Raw genomic sequence first — 22,296 nt, 5'->3', positions numbered from 1 at the left:
CAAGGCAGCATCCTCATTGTTCAAGGACTTCATGGGTGGTGATGAAGCTATGTACCTAGGGTAGGGTCATGGACCTGTCCCAACTGCCCTATCTAAGGACATCTCTAGAAGAAATCACCTTTCAATCGACTTGGAGGTGTTCCACTCGACAGACTCGAAGACACTCGACCAAGAAGCAATCGCTCGACCAAGATCCAACCACTCGACGGCCAGGAGACCTAAAGTCACTCCGCACGCTAACTGTCGGTCATTAAGTAGCTTTTATGATCATCATAGCACTTTATTAGGGGCGTTACCAGTAACACCCAACCTTAATGTATTTAAAACCCTGCATAACTGAGGGCCGGAGGGGTCCGGCGAACTCTATATAAGCCACCCCCCTCCTCAGTGTAAAGGGTTCGCACCCCTGTAATTCGTACACACATAATCCAGTCGACCGCCTCCAGGCTCCGAGACGTAGGGCTATTACTTCCTCCGAGAAGGGCCTGAACTCGTAAAACCTCGTGTGCTTACAACTACTCCATAGCTAAGATCTTGCCTCTCCATACCTACCCCCCTACATTATTGTCAGACCTAGAACCACGACAGTTGGTGCCCACCGTGGGGCAGGTGTTTTAGCGATTTGTTGGAGTTGCGATCTTTTCCGATCCAAATCATCATGGTTTCTGGTGGAGTTTTGGTGGAGGGCCGCGAGATCCGTCTTGGCGCGCTCACATTCATCGCCGACGACTCCGCTTGGCTTCAGGAGGCTCCGCTCGACGTGGACGCACTCCCTGTCCGCGGGGCAACGCACTTACGCGCGTGCGTCCGCGGCGTCCTCTTGCGGCAACCGTCTACCCATTATCGGTCGGCTCCTGTGTTGTCCTCCCTCCCTGTTTCCCGCCAGCGCAAGCGCTCCGGTCGGTCGAGACTTCAGCGGTGGGTGAGACACGCGGTGGCACGCCAGTCGGCCACCCCTCAAGTCGCGGCGATCGAGCCTGATGAAACCCTCTATGGCCTGTTCGACTTGTCAACTGGCTCCGCAGAGACCGCATCCGAGTGCGACAGTAGTGATCCGGCGGCGGAGGTTCTGATGGTCGATGGACCGCCTAGTCCTCCCGGTTTTCCGCGCACCGACGGAGGCGCAGGTGGAGGTGACCCGTCGCGTCCCCATGAGGAATATCTCCCCGAGCCTCTCACGTCGCTGCAGAGAGAAGAACTTCATCGCCGGAACATGGATGCACTGCACACTCCTATCGTTGGAGAAACCCCCGAGGCTCGTGCCTTGGAGGACGCGCGCCTGGCAAACTTGGCCGAGCGCACTCGACTGGAGAACCTCCAGCGAGCACTCGACGAGCATGCGCGACAACGGGTTTCATAATCCAGTCGACGTCAGCTCTTTCCGCCCCCGCAGGTATATCGAACTCCGATTCAGAATTTAGCAGCTGCAGCCCGTATAGCAGAGTCGATTCAGCCTTCCCAGTCAGAGGCCGGCAGAGGCTTGATGCAGATCAGAGCATTACTCCGGGCAGCAGGAGACCAGAATTCCGCTGTTCCTCAGTCGCGGAACAAGATTCATAGCAGATCCATTGCTGCAGACACAGTCCAGTCGGCTCATAGCCCAAGATCGCCCCCGAGGCGTGAGGGACGTGGGGACCGGCGTGATCAGTACGGGAACCGTGAGCAGTATGATCACCGATTCGATCGTGACGATCGACGTTGAGTGCCCACCCCTTCCCCGAGGAGTGGATCGTATGTGCCTCGACAGCAGGATGACAGGCGCCCTCATAGTGTTGGGCGAAGGTTTCCAGTCGACCCCAGGGAACTAGGCTTTGATGCGAGATCCATTCTCGTTCAAGGTTTGGTCGACAGGAACAGAGCTCGCCGAGAAGGTCACGACAGAGATGCACCTACCAGCAGCAGAGTACATGTTTCGGGGCCAGAGTGCTTTAGTAGAGCCATCTGGGCCGCTGTGATTCCTCCCAACTTCAGGTTGGCGACTGGAGTCAGTAAGTTCACTGGTGAGCCCAAGTCCGATATTTGGCTTGAAGACTACCGAGTGGCTGTCCAGATTGGCGGTGGCAATGATGAAGTGGCCATGAAGCACCTGCCTCTAATGTTGGAGGGTTCGGCCAGAGCGTGGCTGAATCAGTTAGCACCCAGCAGCATTTACACTTGGGAAGATCTCGCCCGAGTGTTTGTCAGCATGTTTGAAGGAACATGCAAGCGACCGGCAGGGCTGACGGAACTGCGGTCCTGCGTGCAGAAGCCGAATGAAACTTTGAGGGATTACATCCAGAGATGGATCACGTTACATCACATGGTAGAGAATGTACCTGATCACCAAGCAGTCTGTGCCTTCAAAGAAGGCGTCAAGTACAGAGAACTGAATCTGAAATTCGGTCGAACCGGAGACATGTCTCTGAATCGGATGATGGAGATTGCCACCAAGTACGCTAATGGTGAAGATGAGGATCGACTCTGGAGTGGCAAATACAAGTCAGTCGCCCAAGAAACCGGAGGAGGAAATTCCAATCGGAAACAGAAGCGGAAAGCCGAGCCAGCTGCTCCTGGGGAGGCCTTGGCTGTGACTCAAGGAAAGTTTAAGGGGAAACCCAAAGGGCCTTGGAACCCCAAGAAAGTTAAAGACCAAGACGGAAATGATGTGTTGGATTTTCCATGTCACATCCACACCAAGAAAGATGAACAGGTTAAGTTCATTTACCCGAAAGATACCACTCGACAGTGTAGGCTCTTGATCCAGCAGTTCCTGGGCAAACAACCCAAAGATAAAGAAAAGGAGTCGGACAAAGTTGGGGACAAGGAAGACAGTGATGATGGATACCCCCAGGTCAATTCCACCTTGATGATTTTTGCTGATGTTGAAAGCAAAAGTCGACTGAAAGTTATCAACCGTGAGGTGAATATGGTTGCTCCGGCGACACCCAGTTATCTGAAGTGGTCTCAGACTGCCATCACATTCGACCCGTCCGATCACCCAACGCACATTGCCACTCCTGGGAGGCAAGCTTTGGTGGTCGACCCAGTTGTTGAAGGCACTCGACTGACCAAGGTCTAGATGGACGGTGGCAGTGGTTTGAACATACTATATGCTGAGACGCTGAAAGGGATGGGCATTCCGATGTCCAGACTCGGTACCAGCAACATGAGTTTCCATGGAGTCATTCCTGGGAAGAAGGCTGAGTCGCTCGGCCAAATTGCTCTTGATGTGGTTTTCGGTGATTCCAAGAATTACCGCAAAGAAAAGTTGACATTCGATGTTGTGGATTTCCAAAGTGCTTATCACGCTATTTTGGGCAGGCCGGCTTATGCACGCTTCATGGCTCGACCATGTTATGTATATCTCACATTGAAGATGCCTGGTCCCAAAGGTGTGATCACTGTTACGGGCAATCGGAAGAAAGCAGAAGAGTGTTTTTAGAAAGGTTCAAAGATCGCTGATGCTCAGATGGCAGTGGTGGAGCTGCAGGAATACCAGAAGACTGCAGACCCGAGTGATTTGTTGCGAGCCAAGAAGCCCGCTACAGAATCAGCTTTTCAGTCGTCTGGCGAAACGAAGCCGGCTCACATTCACGCGACCGATCCCAGTGCTGCTCCGACTCATATCTCAACAACACTCGACTCCAAATAGGAAGTAGCGCTCATCCAATTCCTCCGTGAGAACTAGGACATTTTCGCATGGAAGCCTTCTGACATGTCGGGTGTTCCCAGGGGGCTGGCTGAGCACCGCCTACGAGTCGACTCAAAAGTAAAACCTGTCAAAGAACATCTCCGACGGTCCGCCGTCCAAAAGAGAAAGGCTATTGGCGAGGAGGTGGCTCGGCTCTTAGCAGCGGAGTTTATCCGAGAGATCTACCACTCCGAGTGGCTCGCCAACGTTGTCATGGTCCCCAAGAAGGACAAGTCACTTCGCATGTGCATTGACTTTAAACATATCAATCGGGCCTGCCCGAAAGATCATTTTCCTCTCCCCCGCATCGACCAGATAGTCGACTCGACTGCGGGATGTGAGCGACTGTCTTTTTTAGACGCCTATTCCGGGTACCATCAGATCCGTCTGTATGGACCTGGCGAGATCAAAAGAGCTTTCATCACTCCATTCGGGTGCTTCTGTTATGTTACCATGCCGTTCGGCCTCAAGAATGCCGGAGCCACATTCATGAGGATGATTCAGAAGTGTTTGCTCACTCAAATCAGTTGGAATGTGGAAGCATACATGGATGATATTGTGGTCAAGTCACGGAAAGGTTCTGACCTGCTGACTGACCTTGCTGAAACCTTCGCCAACCTCAGGAGGTATGATATCAAAGCTTAATCCATCAAAGTGCACATTCGGAGTTCCCGGCGAAAAGTTACTCGGTTTTCTCGTTTCTGAACGAGGAATCGACGCCAATCCAGAAAAAGTCGGTACTATACTCCGAATGAAAAGTCCTGTGCGAGTGCACGACGTCCAGAAGCTTACTGGTTGCCTGGCCGCTTTCAGTCGATTCATATCTCGTCTCGGTGAAAAGGCATTGCCTCTTTACCGACTGATGAAGAAGTCAGACAAGTTCGAGTGGACTCTTGAAGCTGATGCAGCGTTTGCAGAGCTCAAAGCTCTGCTCTCCACCCAGCCGGTGCTTGCTGCCCCAATCAGCAAAGAGCCTTTGTTGCTTTACATCGTAGCCACGGGACAAGTCGTCAGTACGGTACTTATGGTCGAGCGGGAAGAAGAAGGAAAAGCCTTCAAAGTTCAGCGCCCAATATATTATATTTCTGAAGTTTTGACCCCCTCGAAGCAAAGATATCCTCATTATCAGAAGCTTGTATATGGGATTTATATGACCATAAAGAAGGTTGCTCACTACTTCTCTGATCATTCCATTACAGTCGTCAGCGACGCTCCATTGTCAGAGATCCTGCATAACAGAGATGCAACTGGTCGAGTGGCAAAATGGACGATTGAACTCCTTCCTCTAGATATCAAGTTTGAGGCAAAGAAAGCTATCAAGTCCCAGGCAATAGAAGATTTTGTCGCCGAGTGGATTCAACAGCAACTGCCGACTCAGGTTCACTCGGAGCATTGGACCATGTTCTTTGACGGTTCCAAAATGCCGAATGGTTCCGGTGTCGGGGTAGTATTGGTCTCCGCCCGAGGAGATAAGCTCAGATATGTTCTTCAAATCCACTTTGATTCCTCCAATAACGAGGCAGAATATGAAGCACTTTTATATGGGTTGCGCATGGCCATTTCACTCGGCGTCCGTCGCCTCATAGTCTATGGCGACTCAGATTTGGTGGTTAATCAGGTGATGAAGGAGTGGGACGTCAGAAGTCCAGCCATGAATGGTTATTGAAATGCAGTGAGAAAGCTGGAGAAGAAATTCGAGGGGTTAGAACTTCATCACATACCCCAACTGAAAAATCAAGCAGCGGATGATTTGGCGAAAATAGGTTCCAAAAGAGAAGCCATTCCCAGCAATGTGTTTTTGGAACACATCCACACACCATCAGTTCAGGAGGATCCCTTCACTGAAGAAGCCTCGCAGCCAAAAAGTGCCACGGATCCGACTGAAGTTGAAGTTCCAGCTGTGGTCGACCTGATCATGGAAGTTTTGGTCATCACTCCCGACTGGACAATACCGTACATCGTGTACATCCTAAGGAAAGAACTCCCAGAGGACGAAGGAGAGGCTCGACAGATCGTCCGTCGATCCAAGGCCTTTATAGTCATAAAGGGACAGTTGTATAGAGAAAGCGCGACTGGAGTCAGTCAGAAGTGTATAACACCAGAAGAAGGCCAGATAATCCTTGATGATATCCACTCGGGGACCTATGGTCATCATGCGTCCTCTCGGACCATTGTGGCTAAAGCGTACCGAGCGGTATTCTACTGGCCAAGAGCGAATGAAATGGCGAAAGAGATAGTCGACAAATGTGAAGGATGTCAATTTTACTCCAATATGTCGCACAAGCCCGCGTCAGCCCTGAAAATCATTCCACTCGTCCGGCCCTTCGCTGTTTGGGGACTGGACATGGTTGGACCATTGAGAACGGGCAGGAGCGGCCTCACTCATGTGCTAGTAGCAGTCGACAAGTTCACCAAATGGATTGAAGCTAAGCCTATCAAGAATCTTGATGCTTGCACTGCTATCAGTTTCATCAGAGAGTTGATATTCAGATATGGAGTTCCCCACAGCATCATCACTGACAATGGGTCAAACTTTGATTCCGACAAATTTAGAGCCTTTTGCGCCTCTCAGGGCACACGAGTCGACTATGCTTCGGTCGCTCACCCCCAGTCGAATGGACAAGCGGAAAGAGCAAACGGCTTAATTCTCAAAGGACTGAAACCCCGACTAATGCGCGATCTCAAGCACGCAGCAGGTGCATGGGTCAACGAGCTTCCATTAGTTCTTTGGGGATTGAGGACAACCCCGAACCGATCGACCGGAAGAGCCCCATTCTTTCTGGTCTACGGAGCCGAAGCAGTTTTGCCGAGTGACCTGCTTCACAACGCACCCTGAGTCGAGCTCTACTCTGAAGATGAAGCAGAACAAGCCCGGCAGGACGCAGTCGACCTCCTGGAAGAAGAAAGAGAAATGGCCATGATCCGATCGACCATCTATTAGCAAGACTTGCGTTGATTCCATGCCAGAAATGTGAAGAGTCGAGCCTTCCAAGAAGGAGACTTGGTCCTCCGTGTGGATCAACAGAAACCGCACAAACTCGCTCCTACTTGGGAAGGTCCCTTCATAGTCACCAGAGTCCTCCACAATGGAGCGTACCACCTTTATAATGTCGATCGCCAGATTGATGAGGCACGAGCCTAGAATGCAGAGCTGCTCCGCCCCTTTTATACTTGAATTCTCACTCGGATGAGATGTAATAAGAAAAACTTTTGTAGTTTATTTATCAAAGACAAGAGCGTTATAATTTTCCCAGTGATTGCTATTATTTTTGTTTTCGTGAGAAATCCCCCAGCGGGTGGCTTAGCTGCGAATCCGTTTCGCCTAAGTTTGTAAAAATAATTTCCTACCCAGTGTTGAGCCAGCCTCCCACTTGGGGGCTTAGCTGCGAACCCGTTTCGCCTAAGTGTTTGAAAATCCTACCGAGTGGTGAGCTAGCCTCCCAATCGGGGGCTTAGCTGCGAACCCGGTTCGCCTAAGTATTTGAAAATCCTACCGAGTAGTGAGCGAACCTCCCACTCGGGGGCTTAGCTGCAGTCCAGTACTCGCCTAAGTATTTGAAAATCCTACCGAGTGGTGAGCCAGCCGTGAAGGAAATATGCCCTAGAGGCAATAATAAAGTTATTATTTATTTCCTTATATCATGATAAATGTTTAGTATTCATGCTAGAATTGTATTAACCGGAAACATAATACATGTGTGAATACATAGACAAACAGAGTGTCACTAGTATGCCTCTACTTGACTATATCGTTAATCAAAGATGGTTATGTTTCCTAACCATGAACAAAGAGTTATTATTTGATTAACGAGGTCACATCATTAGTCGAATGATCTGATTGACATGACCCATTCCATTAGCTTAGCACCCGATCGTTTAGTATGTTGCTATTGCTTTCTTCATGACTTATACATGTTCCTATAACTATGAGATTATGCAACTCCCGTTTACCGGAGGAACACTTTGGGTACTACCAAACGTCAGGGTGATTATAAAGGAGTACTACAGGTGTCTCCAAAGGTACATGTTGGGTTGGCGTATTTCGAGATTAGGTTTTGTCACTCCGATTGTCGGAGAGGTATCTCTGGGCCCTCTCGGTAATGCACATCACTTAAGCCTTGCAAGCATTGCAACTAAATGAGTTAGTTGCGGGATGATGTATTACGGAATGAGTAAAGTGACTTGCCGGTAACGAGATTGAACTAGGTATTGGATACCGACGATCGAATCTCGGGCAAGTAACATACCGATGACAAAGGGAACAACGTATGCTGTTATGCGGTCTGACCGATAAAGATCTTCGTAGAATATGTAGGAGCCAATATGGGCATTAAGGTCCCGCTATTGGTTATTGACCGGAGACGTGTCTCGGTCATGTCTACATTGTTCTCGAACCCGTAGGGTCCGCACGCTTAAGGTTACGATGACAGTTATATTATGAGTTTATGCATTTTGATGTACCGAAGGTTGTTCGGAGTCCCGGATGTGATCACGGACATGACGAGGAGTCTCGAAATGGTCGAGACGTAAAGATTGATATATTGGAAGCCTATGTTTGGATATCGGAAGTGTTTCGGGTGAAATCGGGATTTTACCGGAGTACCGGGAGGTTATCGGAACCCCCCGGGAGCCATATGGGCCTTAATGGGCTTTAGTGGAAAGGAGAAAGGGGCAGCCCAAGGTGGCTGCGCACCTCCCCCATCCCCTAGTCCTATTAGGACTAGGAGAGGTGGCCGGCCCCCCTCTCCCTCTTTCCCCCTCGGGGAATCCTAGTCCAACTAGGATTGGGGGGGAGTCCTACTCCCGGAAGGAGTAGGACTCCTCCTGCGCCCTCTTCCTGGCCGGCGGCCCCCTCCCCCTTGGCTCCTTTATATACTGAGGCAGAGGCACCCCAGAAACACACAAGTTGATGCACGTGATCTATTCCTTAGCCAAGTGCGGTGCCCCCTGCCACCATAGTCCTCGATAATACTGTAGCGGAGTTTAGGCGTAGCCCTGCTGCTGTAGTGCATAGAGATCGTCACCACGCCGTCGTGCTGACGGAACTCTTCCCCGACACTTTGCTGGATCGGAGTCCGGGGATCGTCATCGAGCTGAACGTGTGCTCGAACTCGGAGGTGCCGTAGTTTCGGTGCTTGATCGGTTGGATCGTGAAGACGTACAACTACTTCCTCTACGTTGCGTCAACGCTTCCGCAGTCGGTCTGCGTGGGTACGTAGACAACACTCTCCCCTCTCGTTGCTATGCATCACATGATCTTGCGTGTGCGTAGGAAATTTTTTGAAATAACTATGAAACCCAACAGTGGCATCCGAGCCTAGGTTATTTATGTTGATGTTATATGCACGAGTAGAACACAAGTGAGTTGTGGGTGATATAAGTCATACTGCCTAACAGCATGTCATACTTTGGTTCGGCGGTATTGTTGGACGAGACGACTCGGACCAACCTTATGCGTACGCTTACGCGAGACCGGTCCCCCCGACGTGCTTAGCACACAGGTGGCTTGCGGGCGACTGTCTCTCCAACTTTAGTTGAACCAAGTGTGGCTACGCCTGGTCCTTGCGAATGTTAAAACGGAGTCTATTTGACAAACTATCGTTGTGGTTTTGATGCGTAGGTGAGATTGGTTCTTGCTTAAGCCCGTAGCAGCCACGTAAAACTTGCAACAACAAAGTAGAGGACGTCTAACTTGTTTTTGCAGGGCATGTTGTGATGTGATATGGTCAAGGCATGATGCTGAATTTTATTGTATGAGATGATCATGTTTTGTAACCGAGTTATCGGCAACTGGCAAGAGCCATATGGTTGTCGCTTTATTGTATGCAATGCAATCGCGATGTAATGCTTTACTTTATTACTAAACGGTAGTGATAGTCGTGGAAGCATAAGATTGGCGAGACGACAACGATGCTACGATGGAGATCAAGGTGTCGCGCTGGTGACGATGGTGATCATGACGGTGCTTCGGAGATGGAGATCACAAGCACAAGATGATGATGGCCATATCATATCACTTATATTGATTGCATGTGATGTTTATCTTTTTATGCATCTTATCTTGCTTTGATTGACGGTAGCATTATAAGATGATCTCTCACTAAATTATCAAGAAGTGTTCTCCCTGAGTATGCACCGTTGCCAAAGTTCGTCGTGCCCAGACACCACGTGATGATCGGGTGTGATAAGCTCTACGTCCATCTACAACGGGTGCAAGCCAGTTTTGCACACGCAGAATACTCAGGTTAAACTTGACGAGCCTAGCATATGCAGATATGGCCTCGGAACACGGAGACCAAAAGGTCGAGCATGAATCATATAGTAGATATGATCAACATAACGATGTTCACCATTGAAAACTACTCCATCTCACGTGATGATCGGTTATGGTTTAGTTGATTTGGATCACATAATCACTTAGAAGATTAGAGGGATGTCTATCTAAGTGGGAGTTCTTAAGTAATTTGTTTAATTGAACTTAAACTTATCATGAACTTAGTACCTGATAGTATCTTGCTTGTTTATGTTGATTGTAGATAGATGGCTCGTGCTGTTGTTGCGTTGAATTTTAATGCGTTCCTTGAGAAAGCAAAGTTGAAAGATGATGGTAGCAATTACATGGACTGGGTTCGTAACTTGAGGATTATCCTCATTGCTGCTCAAAAGAATTACGTCCTGGAAGCACCGCTGGGTGCCAGGCCTGCTGCTAGAGCAACACCAGATGTTATGAACGTCTGGCAGAGCAAAGCTGATGACTACTCGATAGTTCAGTGTGCCATGCTTTACGGCTTAGAATCGGGACTTCAACGACGTTTTGAACGTCATGGAGCATATGAGATGTTCCAGGAGTTGAAGTTAATATTTCAAGCAAATGCCCGGATTGAGAGATATGAAGTCTCCAATAAGTTCTATAGCTGCAAGATGGAGGAGAACAGTTCTGTCAGTGAGCATATACTCAAAATGTCTGGGTATAATAATCACTTGATTCAGATGGGAGTTAATCTTCTAGATGATTGCGTCATTGACAGAATTCTCCAATCACTGCCACCAAGCTACAAGAGCTTCGTGATGAACTATAATATGCAAGGGATGAACAAGACCATTCCCGAGCTCTTCGCGATGCTGAAAGCTGCGGAGGTAGAAATCAAAAAGGAGCATCAAGTGTTGATGGTTAACAAGACCACTAGTTTCAAGAAAAAGGGCAAAGGGAAGAAGAAGGGGAACTTCAAGAAGAATGGCAAACAAAGTTGCTGCTCAGGAGAAGAAACCCAAGTCTGGACCTAAGCTTGAAACTGAGTGCTTCTACTGCAAGCAGACTGGTCACTGGAAGCGGAACTGCCCCAAGTATTTGGCGGATAAGAAGGATGGCAAGGTGAACAAAGGTATATGTGATATACATGTTATTGATGTGTACCTTACTAGAGCTCGCAGTAGCACCTGGGTATTTGATACTGGTTCTGTTGCTAATATTTGCAACTCAAAACAGGGACTATGGAATAAGCGGGCACTGGCAAAGGACGAGGTGACGATGCGCGTGGGAAACGGTTCCAAAGTCGATGTGATCGCGGTCGGCACGCTACCTCTACATCTACCTTCGGGATTAATATTAGACCTAAATAATTGTTATTTGGTGCCAGCGTTGAGCATGAACATTATATCTGGATCTTGTTTAATGCGAGACGGTTATTCATTTAAATCAGAGAATAATGGTTGTTCTATTTATATGAGTAATATCTTTTATGGTCATGCACCTTTGAAGAGTGGTCTATTTTTGATGAATCTCGATAGTAGTGATACACATATTCATAATGTTGAAGCCAAAAGATGCAGAGTTGATAATGAAAGTGCAACTTATTTGTGGCACTGTCGTTTAGGTCATATCGGTGTAAAGCGCATGAAGAAACTCCATACTGATGGACTTTTGGAACCACTTGATTATGAATCACTTGGTACTTGCGAACCGTGCCTCATGGGCAAGATGACTAAAACACCGTTCTCCGGTACTATGGAGAGAGCAACAGATTTGTTGGAAATCATACATACCGATGTATGTGGTCCGATGAATATTGAGGCTCGTGGCGGATATCGTTATTTTCTCACCTTCACAGATGACTTAAGCAGATATGGGTATATCTACTTAATGAAACATAAGTATGAAACATTTGAAAAGTTCAAAGAGTTTCAGAGTGAAGTTGAAAATCATCGTAACAAGAAAATAAAGTTTCTACGATCTGATCGTGGAGGAGAATATTTGAGTTACGAGTTTGGTGTACATTTGAAAAATTGTGGAATAGTTTCGCAACTCACGCCACCCGGAACACCACAGCGTAATGGTGTGTCCGAACGTCGTAATCGTACTTTACTAGATATGGTGCGATCTATGATGTCTCTTACTGATTTACCGCTATCGTTTTGGGGTTATGCTTTAGAGACGACCGCATTCACGTTAAATAGGGCACCATCTAAATCCGTTGAGACGACGCCTTATGAACTATGGTTTGGCAAGAAACCAAAGTTGTCGTTTCTTAAAGTTTGGGGCTGCGATGCTTATGTGAAAAAGCTTCAACCTGATAAGCTCGAACCCAAATCGGAGAAATGTGTCTTCATAGGATACCCAAAGGAGACTGTTGGGTACACCTTCTATCACAGATCCGAAGGCAAGACATTCGTTGCTAAGAATGGATCCTTTCTAGAGAAGGAGTTTCTCTCGAAAGAAGTGAGTGGGAGGAAAGTAGAACTTGACGAGGTAACTGTACCTGCTCCCTTATTGGAAAATAGTACATCACAGAAAACTGTTTCTGCGACATCTATACCAATTAGTGAGGAAGCTAATGATGTTGATCATGAAACTTCAAGTCAAGATACTACTGAACCTCGTAGATCGACCAGAGCGAGATCCGCACCAAAGTGGTATGGTAATCCTGTTCTGGAAGTCATGCTACTAGATCATGATGAACCTACAAACTATGAAGAAGCGATGGTGAGCCCAGATTCCGCAAAGTGGCTTGAAGCCATGAAATCTGAGATGGGATCCATGTATGAGAACAAAGTATGGACTTTGGTTGACTTGCCCGATGATCGGCAAGCAATTGAGAATAAATGGATCTTCAAGAAGAAGACTGAAGCTGATGGTAATGTTACTGTCTACAAAGCTAGACTTGTCGCAAAAGGTTTTCGACAAGTTCAAGGGGTTGACTACGATGAGAGCTTCTCACCCGTAGCGATGCTTAAGTCTGTCCGAATCATGTTAGCAATAGCCGCATTTTATGATTATGAAATTTGGCAGATGGATGTCAAAACTGCATTCCTGAATGGATTTCTGGAAGAAGAGTTGTATATGATGCAACCGGAAGGTTTTGTCGATCCAAAGGGAGCTAACAAAGTATGCAAGCTCCAGCGATCCATTTATGGACTGGTGCAAGCCTCTCGGAGTTGGAATAAACGTTTTGATAGTGTGATCAAAGCATTTGATTTTATACAGACTTTCGGTGAAGCCTGTATTTACAAGAAAGTGAGTGGGAGCTCTGTAGCATTTCTGATATTATATGTGGATGACATATTGCTGATTGGAAATGATATAGAATTTCTAGATAGCATAAAGGGATACTTGAATAAGAGTTTTTCAATGAAAGACCTCGGTGAAGCTGCTTACATATTAGGCATTAAGATCTATAGAGATAGATCAAGACGCTTAATTGGACTTTCACAAACAACATACCTTGACAAAATTTTGAAGAAGTTCAAAATGCATCAAGCAAAGAAAGGGTTCTTGCCTGTGCTACAAGGTGTGAAGTTGAGTCAGACTCAATGCCCGACCACTGCAGAAGATAGAGAGAAAATGAAAGATGTTCCCTAGGCTTCAGCCATAGGCTCTATCATGTATGCAATGCTGTGTACCAGACCTGATGTGTGCCTTGCTATAAGTTTAGCAGGGAGGTACCAAAGTAATCCTGGAGTGGATCACTGGACAGCGGTCAAGAACATCCTGAAATACCTGAAAAGGACTAAGGATATGTTTCTCATATATGGAGGTGACAAAGAGCTCGCCGTAAAAGGTTACGTTGATGCAAGCTTTGACACTGATCCGGACTATTCTAAATCGCAAACCGGATACGTGTTTACATTAAACGGTGGAGCTGTCAGTTGGTGCAGTTCTAAACAAAGCGTCGTAGCGGGATCTACATGTGAAGCGGAGTACATAGCTGCTTCGGAAGCAGCGAACGAAGGAGTCTGTATGAAGGAGTTCATATCCGATCTAGGTGTCATACCTAGTGCATCGGGTCCAATGAAAATCTTTTGTGACAATACTGGTGCAATTGCCTTGGCAAAGGAATCCAGATTTCACAAAAGGACCAAGCACATCAAGAGACGCTTCAATTCCATCCGGGATCTAGTCCAGGTGGGAGACATAGAGATTTGCAAGATACATACGGATCTGAATGTTGCAGACCCATTGACTAAGCCTCTTCCACGAGCAAAACATGATCAGCACCAGAGCTCCATGGGTGTTAGAATCATTAATTGTATTAACCGGAAACATAATACATGTGTGAATACATAGACAAACAGAGTGTCACTAGTATGCCTCTACTTGACTAGCTCGTTAATCAAAGATGGTTATGTTTCCTAACCATGAACAAAGTGTTGTTATTTGATTAACGAGGTCACATCATTAGTTGAATGATCTGATTGACATGACCCATTCCATTAGCTTAGCACCCGATCGTTTAGTATGTTGCTATTGCTTTCTTCATGACTTATACATGTTCCTATGACTATGAGATTATGCAACTCCCGTTTGCCGGAGGAACACTTTGGGTGCTACCAAACGTCACAACGTTACTGGGTGATTATAAAGGAGCATTACAAGTGTCTCCAAAGGTAGATGTTGGGTTGGCATATTTCGAGATTAGGATTTGTCACTCCGATTGTCGGAGAGGTATCACTGGGCCCTCTCGGTAATACACATCACATAAGCCTTGCAAGCATTACAACTAATATGTTAGTTGTGAGATGATGTATTATGGAACGAGTAAAGAGACTTGCCGGTAACGATATTGAACTAGGTATTGGATACCGATGATCGAATCTCGGGCAAGTAACATACCGATGACAAAGGGAACAACGTATGTTGTTATGCGGTCTGACCGATAAAGATCTTCGTAGAATATGTAGGAACCAATATGGGCATCCAGGTCCCACTATTGGTTATTGACCGGAGACGTGTCTCGGTCATGTCTACATTGTTCCCGAACCCGTAGGGTCCGCATGCTTAAGGTTACGATGACAGTTATATTATGAGTTTATGCATTTTGATGTACTGAAGGTTGTTCGGAGTCCCGGATGTGATCACGGACATGACGAGGAGTCTCGAAATGGTCGAGATGTAAAGATTGATATATTGGAAGCCTATGTTTGGACATCGGAAGTGTTCCGGGTGAAATCGGGATTTTACCGGGTTACCGGGAGGTTACCGGAACCCCCCCGGGAGCCATATGGGCCTTCATGGGCCTTAGTGGAAAGGAGAAAGGGGCAGCCCAAGGTGGCTGCGCACCTCCCCCCTCCCCTAGTCCTATTAGGACTAGGAGAAGGTGGCCGGCCCCCCTCTCTCTCTTTCCCCCCTTGGGAATCCTAGTTGGAATAGGATTGGGGGGGAGTCCTACTCCCGGAAGGAGTAAGACTCCTCCTGCGCCCTCCTCCTTGGCCGGCGCCCCCCTCCCCCTTGGCTCCTTTATATACTGAGGCAGAGGCACCCCAGAAAGACACAAGTTGATCCACGTGATCTATTCCTTAGCCGTGTGCGGTGCCCCCTGCCACCATATTCCTCGATAATACTGTAGCGGAGTTTAGGCGAAGCCCTGCTGCTGTAGTTCATCAAGATCGTCACCACGCCGTCGTGCTGACAGAACTCTTCCCCGACACTTTGCTGGATCGGAGTCCGGGGATCGTCATCGAGCTGAACGTGTGCTCGAACTCGGAGGTGCCGTAGTTTCGGTGCTTGATCGGTTGGATCATGAAGACGTACGACTACTTCCTCTACGTCGTGTCAGCGCTTCCGCAGTCGGTCTGCGTTGGGTACGTAGACAATACTCTCCCCTCTCGTTGCTATGCATCACATGATCTTGCGTGTGCGTAGGAAATTTTTTGAAATTACTACGTTCCCCAACATCATGTCCCAGAGGACGAAGTGAATGCTGCCAAGGAGGCCATACGCCAGGCGGGCATTATGATGGAGAAGATGAAGACGGTGCGGGACGCCAGTCAGGCCGCCTACGACACCAGCTCGGCTCTCCAAAGCAACGTTCAGGTTAGTTGGTCACCGCTTGTTCTGTTAGGATATGCTATCTGAAGACTCTCTTTCCGAAAATCTTTGCATCTGTACACCTAGTGGGTGCGTCGATTAAATTTTGAACTAGTGGGGGCACGCTGAGTGCACCCACTGGGTGTAGTCCCCGAGACTACGTGGACTACTGGCAGTCGACTGTAGTCTTTGTATTTTGATTCTTTCGCTCGATCTGGTCTGGCCGCGTCGAGTGTAAACCGAACCGGTAGTTTGTCTCTTCTACTCGGTCTGGGCGAGTGGGATCAGAACCGGTGGGGGCACGCCAAGTGCACCCACTAGGTGTAGTCCCCGAGACCGCGGTCGACTGCTGGCAGTTGACTGTGGTCTGAGTTCTATGGTATGAGTTCTTCTTTATCTCTCTCTTTTTTTACTCCCTGCACTCGACTCCGGCGGGCCGGTCGAGTGGGATCAGAACCGGTGGGGGCACGCAAAGTGCACCCAGTGGGTGTAGTCCCCGAGACTATGGTGGACTGCGGGTAGTCGACCGTAGTCTTAGTATTTATTGTCTTTGTCGTTTTTCACTGTAAAATAACTTCTCCTCCCTGATTGCAAAAATCTTGTGATCTTGGAGCTCGCTTTGCTGACTTGGAGAAACAGCAGATCCAACTAAACCTTGACTTGGAATTGGCCAAGACAGAGCTACAAAAGGCCAAGGACGACGCCAATGGTAAGACGAGCTTGTCGACTGGTTTGTCTTAGGCTTGAGTACCCTTCTGCTCTTTCTGAATCAAGCACCATTTCTTTGCAGAAAAACTGAGAGAAGCTCTGGCGAAGAAGGATCAGGATTTGGCTGCTGCTCAAAAGGAAGCTGACGACAGAACCGCTCTGGCTGAACAGAAATTGGCTTCAGTCGGCCAATTGGAAGAAGAGAACACCAAGATGAAATATGCTCTGAACGAAGCCAACAAGGAGTGCACGTGCTTGAAGAAGGACAATCTCAACCTGTACGAGAAGATGGAAGGCATCGCTCGCAGGAGGGACGATCTAGAGAGCTATCTGAGGAGCCTTGCCAAGAAGTTGTTCATCAAGCTTGAAGGTATACATTTTGTTCCGGCTGATGTTTTTTTGTCGACTCAGCATACGAAAATTGACTTATCCTTGGATCGTGAATGCAGAGTTTTGCCAGAACTTCGAGGAGGAGACTGGGCGGATTGAGCCAGGTTTGGACCCAATCAATTCTCCCGTGAAAGATGAAACTGTCATGAATCTGCTCCGACTAGAATCCCGCATCGACGGTGTTGTGGACTACTTGGCTCGACTGAAGGTCGCCACGTCACGGATCGACATGGCACTTTGGCCAGAGGCCACGTTCCAGAATGATCTTGAGTCCCTGATGACTCGACTTAACGAGATCCCTGATCGAGTGCAGGAGTGGAAAAAATCTTCTGCCCGGTGTGGTGCTGATGTGGCTCTGTCTTTGGTTCGTGTCCACTGCAAGGAGGTGCGACAAGATAAGCTGGCAGCAATCAAGGTCGCCAACACCCAGAGGCATGACTTCCGATCTTTTATGGAGACTTTTATTGCTGCAGCCACTCGGATCGCCGACGGCGTCGACCTGGACGAGTTCGTCGAGCCTGCTAGTCCTTCTCCTGCGGAGTGAACAAACTCTTATGCCCCACCTTAAATTTGCCTCGGAATGCCGAGTGGTTTTTGTAACCGTTAAACTCTTTCGGGCTGAATACCCGAGCACTTCGATCTGTGGTCTGGAACCTTTAGGATTTATCTGAACTTGGTTTATCGTTGAATATCTTCATGAATCCTCCGTCGAGTGGAACTCGTTCTTCACTCGAGACAACTTTTGTATTTGTGGCGCAGCTCCGAAGGAGAAGGTAGCAGTCGACCTGCACCTCGTCGTCCTTGCGGGTCGGTGATGGAGCGCACGTTGTGTTTGTGGCGGAGCTCCGAAGAAGAAGGTGGCAGTCGACCTGCACCTCGTCGTCCTTGCGGAGTGAGATGGAGCGCACATTGTATTTGTGGCGAAGCTCCCAAGGAGAAGGTGGCAGTTGACCTGCACCTCGTCGTCCTTGCGGATTGAGATGGAGCGCACGTTGTATTTGTGGCGAAGCTCCCAAGGAGAAGGTGGCAATCGACCTGCACCTCGTCGTCCTTGCGGATTGAGATGGAGCGCACGTTGTATTTGTGGCGAAGCTCCCAAGGAGAAGGTGGCACTCGACCTGCACCTTGTCGTCCTTGCGGATTGGGATGTGTTTCATACTTAGGCGAGTACTGGACTGCAGCTAAGCCCCCGAGTGGGAGGGTCGCTCTCCACTCGGTAGGATTTTTCAAACTTAGGCGAGTACTGGACCGCAGCTAAGCCCCCGAGTGGGAGGCTGGCTCACCACTCGGTAGGATTTTCAAATACTTAGGCGAGTACTGGACTGCAGCTAAGCCCCCGAGTGGGAGGGTCGCTCTCCACTCGGTATGATTTTTCAAACTTAGGCGAGTACTGGACCGCAGCTAAGCCCCCGAGTGGGAGGCTGGCTCACCACTCGGTAGGATTTTCAAATACTTAGGCGAGTACTGGACTGCAGCTAAGCCCCGAGTGGGAGGGTCGCTCTCCACTCGGTAGGATTTTTCAAACTTAGGCGAGTACCGGACTGTAGCTAAGCCCCCGAGTGGGAGGCTGGCTCACCACTCGATAGGATTTTCAAATACTTAGGCGAGTACTGGACTGCAGCTAAGCCCCCGAGTGGGAGGGTCGCTCTCCACTCGGTAGGATTTTTCAAACTTAGGCGAGTACCGGACTGCAGCTAAGCCCCCAAGTGGGAGGGTCGCTCACCACTTGGTAGGATTTTCAAATACTTAGGCGAGTACTGGACTGCAGCTAAGCCCCTGAGTGGGAGGGTCACTCACCATTCGGTAGGATTTTCAAATACTTAGGCGAGTACTGGACTGCAGCTAAGCCCCCGAGCGGGAGGGTCGCTCACCACTCGGTAGGATTTTCAAATACTTAGGCGAGTACTGGACTGCAGCTAATGTTGGGGAACGTAGTAATTTCAAAAAAAATTCCTACGCACACGCAAGATCATGCTGATGCATAGCAACGAGAGGGGAGAGTGTGATCTACATACCCTTGTAGACCGACAGCGGAAGCGTTAGCTCAACGCGGTTGATGTAGTCATACGTCTTCACGGCCCGACCGATCAAGCACCGAAACTACGGCACCTCCGAGTTTTAGCACACGTTCAGCTCGATGACGATCCTCGGACTCCGATCCAGCAAAGCGTCGGGGAACAGTTCCGTCAGCATGACGGCATGGTGGCGATCTTGATGTTCTACCGTCGCAAGGCTTCCCCTAAGCACCGCTACAATATTATCGAGGATTATGGTGGAAGGGGGCACCGCACACGGCTAAGAAAATGATCATGTGGATCAACTTGTGTGTCTAGGGGTGCCCCCTGCCCCCGTATATAAAGGAGCAAGGGGAGGAGGTCGGCCGGCCCTATAGGCGCGCCAAGGAGGAGTCCTCCTCCTAGTAGGAGTAGGACTCCTACTAGGAGGGGGAAGGAAGTGGGGAAGGAGAAGGAAAGGGGGCGCCGCCCCCCCTCTCCTAGTCCAATTCGGACCAGGGGGGAGGAGGCGCGCGACCCACCCTGGCTGCCCTTCTCTTTCTCCACTAAGGCCCATATGGCCCATTACTTCTCCCGGGGGGGTTCCGGTAACCCTCCGGTACTCCGATTTTCTCCGAAATCACCCGGAACACTTCCGGTGTCCAAATATAGTCGTCCAATATATCAATCTTTATGTCTTGACCATTTCGAGACTCCTCGTTATGTCCATGATCACATCCGGGACTCCGAACTGACTTCATTACATCAAAACTCATAAACTCATAATATAACTGTCATCGAAACCTTAAGCATGCGGACCCTATGGGTTCGAGAACAATGTAGACATGACCGAGACATGTCTCGGTCAATAACCAATAGCGGGACCTGGATGCTCATATTGGCTCCTACATATTCTACGAAGATCTTTATCGGTCAGACCGCATAACAACATACGTTGTTCCCTTTGTCATCAGTATGTTACTTGCCCGAGATTCGATCGTCGGTATCTCAATACCTAGTTCAATCTCGTTACCGGCAAGTCTCTTTACTCGTTTCGTAATACATCATCTCGCAACTAACTCATTAGTTGCAATGCTTGCAAGGCTTATGTGATGTGCATTACCGAGAGGGCCCAGAGATACCTCTCCGACAATCGGAGTGACAAATCCTAATCCCTAAATATGCCAACCCAACATTTACCTTTGGAGACACCTGTAGAGCTCCTTTATAATCACTCAGTTACGTTGTGATGTTTGGTAGCACACAAAGTGTTCCTCTGGCAAACGGGAGTTGCATAATCTCATAGTCATAGGAACATGTATAAGTCATGAAGAAAGCAATAACAACATACTAAACGATCAGGTGCTAAGCTAATGTAATGGGTCAGGTCAATCACATCATTCTCCTAATAATGTGATCCCGTTAATCAAATGACAACACATGTCTATGGTTAGAAAACATAACCATCTTTGATTAATGAGCTAGTCAAGTAGAGGCATACTAGTGACGTTTGGTTTGTCTATGTATTCACACAAGTATTATGTTTCCGAATAATACAATTCTAGCATGAATAATAAACATTTATTATGATATAAGGAAATAAAATAATAACATTATTATTGCCTCTAGGGCAGATTTCCTTCAGTCTCCCACTTGCACTAGAGTCAATAATCTAGATTACACAGTAATGCACTACTAGGAAAAGGCCTACTAATGACGCACTGGTTTTTCCTACTAATGGCGCATTACCAGTGCGCCATTAGTAGCACGCCACTAGTATATCTTACTAATGGTGCACCACAGGTGCGCCATTAGTATCTGGTATACTAATGGCGCACCAACTAGTGCGCCATTAGTATGTAACAGCATGCGGCATTAGTGTGCCTCCCGGGGGGCCATACGTAAGCATGGCTTTGTCATACTAATGGCGCATTCTCTGTTGATGCGCCATTAGTATCCTTTGGCATACTAATGGCGCACCTGGTGGTGATGCGCCATTAGTATGAATATTTGGTTTTTTTCCTTTTCTGATTTTTCGCAGGTTACAAAATATATTATTAGACAGAATATAAAATATATTATTGGACAGAATATAGACAACAGCACACAGCAATATCAGATTCATCGAATACAATAGAAGATTAGTCTCCGAATACAATTCATCATATTAGTCTCCGAATTCAAAAGACCGAACAAAGATAAAACATTACAAGTCTCAAGACCGCGAGTATCGAGTTTGTCGGAAGTAATACTAATCCTAACAAGTCCTACTAATCATCATCATACAACTTCTACTCGTTATTCATAACAATTCATATGATCATCATCTTGATAGTCTTCGAACCAACCCTACTTAATTGTTCTTAGCACATGATCATCAGTATTAGGCAGGACCTAAATACCCTATTTAAGCTAAAATAGCATAAAACAATATAGACCCTGACTCTCCATTATGGAGAATGGAGAACATCCTGTCTCCAATTCTTGCGCTTCGCTTCCTTTTGCTTCCAAGAAGCTCCTTACGACTGTCCATACATTTTTTCCATCCTTTGATTTTCATGTCTCCACTTCTTTTAGAAATCTCATATGGACAGTTGAGATTCGTAGGACGACCTGGCTGTATGTTCAAAACATTAACACTACCTTTCAGATACATCATATGAGGCACACAATTCTCTGGGATTATCTGTTGAAAAACATAGTAATAACTTCATAGTTAGCAATGATGTACTAGTTTTAGAAGTATGCAAAAGATGCACGGATGTCGTAATAGTAAAAATCTTACCCGGGTATCTCCATGGTAGTTACTGTAGTTGAACACATGCACTAGTGGCACGTATTTACCATAATGTTGAGGAGTTTGATTGTAGATATTTTAATTCTCAATGTCAATACAAAATCCGACCAAATGATTTTTCTCCTTGTAAGTTGTTAATTCGGAGCCATCGGTGTAGTGGGTTTTGTCTACCATCTCCCGCACATTCTTTGAACAATAAAAATAAGCTGTCAATGGAAATAAGTTGTCAAATATTTTGAAATAAACAATATAAATTAGCTAATAACTATGTTTGAGAAACTCACATAGCGGTAGAACTTGAGGCGTATCAACAAGGACCCAAATGTCCATATTGTCTTGGTTGATGTCAGGATTACCAAGATCCATGGTGATAAGCATACCCTCATCAAAACCATACATCTTGCAAAATGCTTCCCAATTTTTGCAACCAAAATGG

This window comes from Triticum urartu, chromosome 3 (assembly GCF_003073215.2).
Source record: "Triticum urartu cultivar G1812 chromosome 3, Tu2.1, whole genome shotgun sequence".
Lineage (NCBI taxonomy): Eukaryota > Viridiplantae > Streptophyta > Magnoliopsida > Poales > Poaceae > Triticum > Triticum urartu.
Note: the sequence above shows the minus strand (reverse complement) of the source record.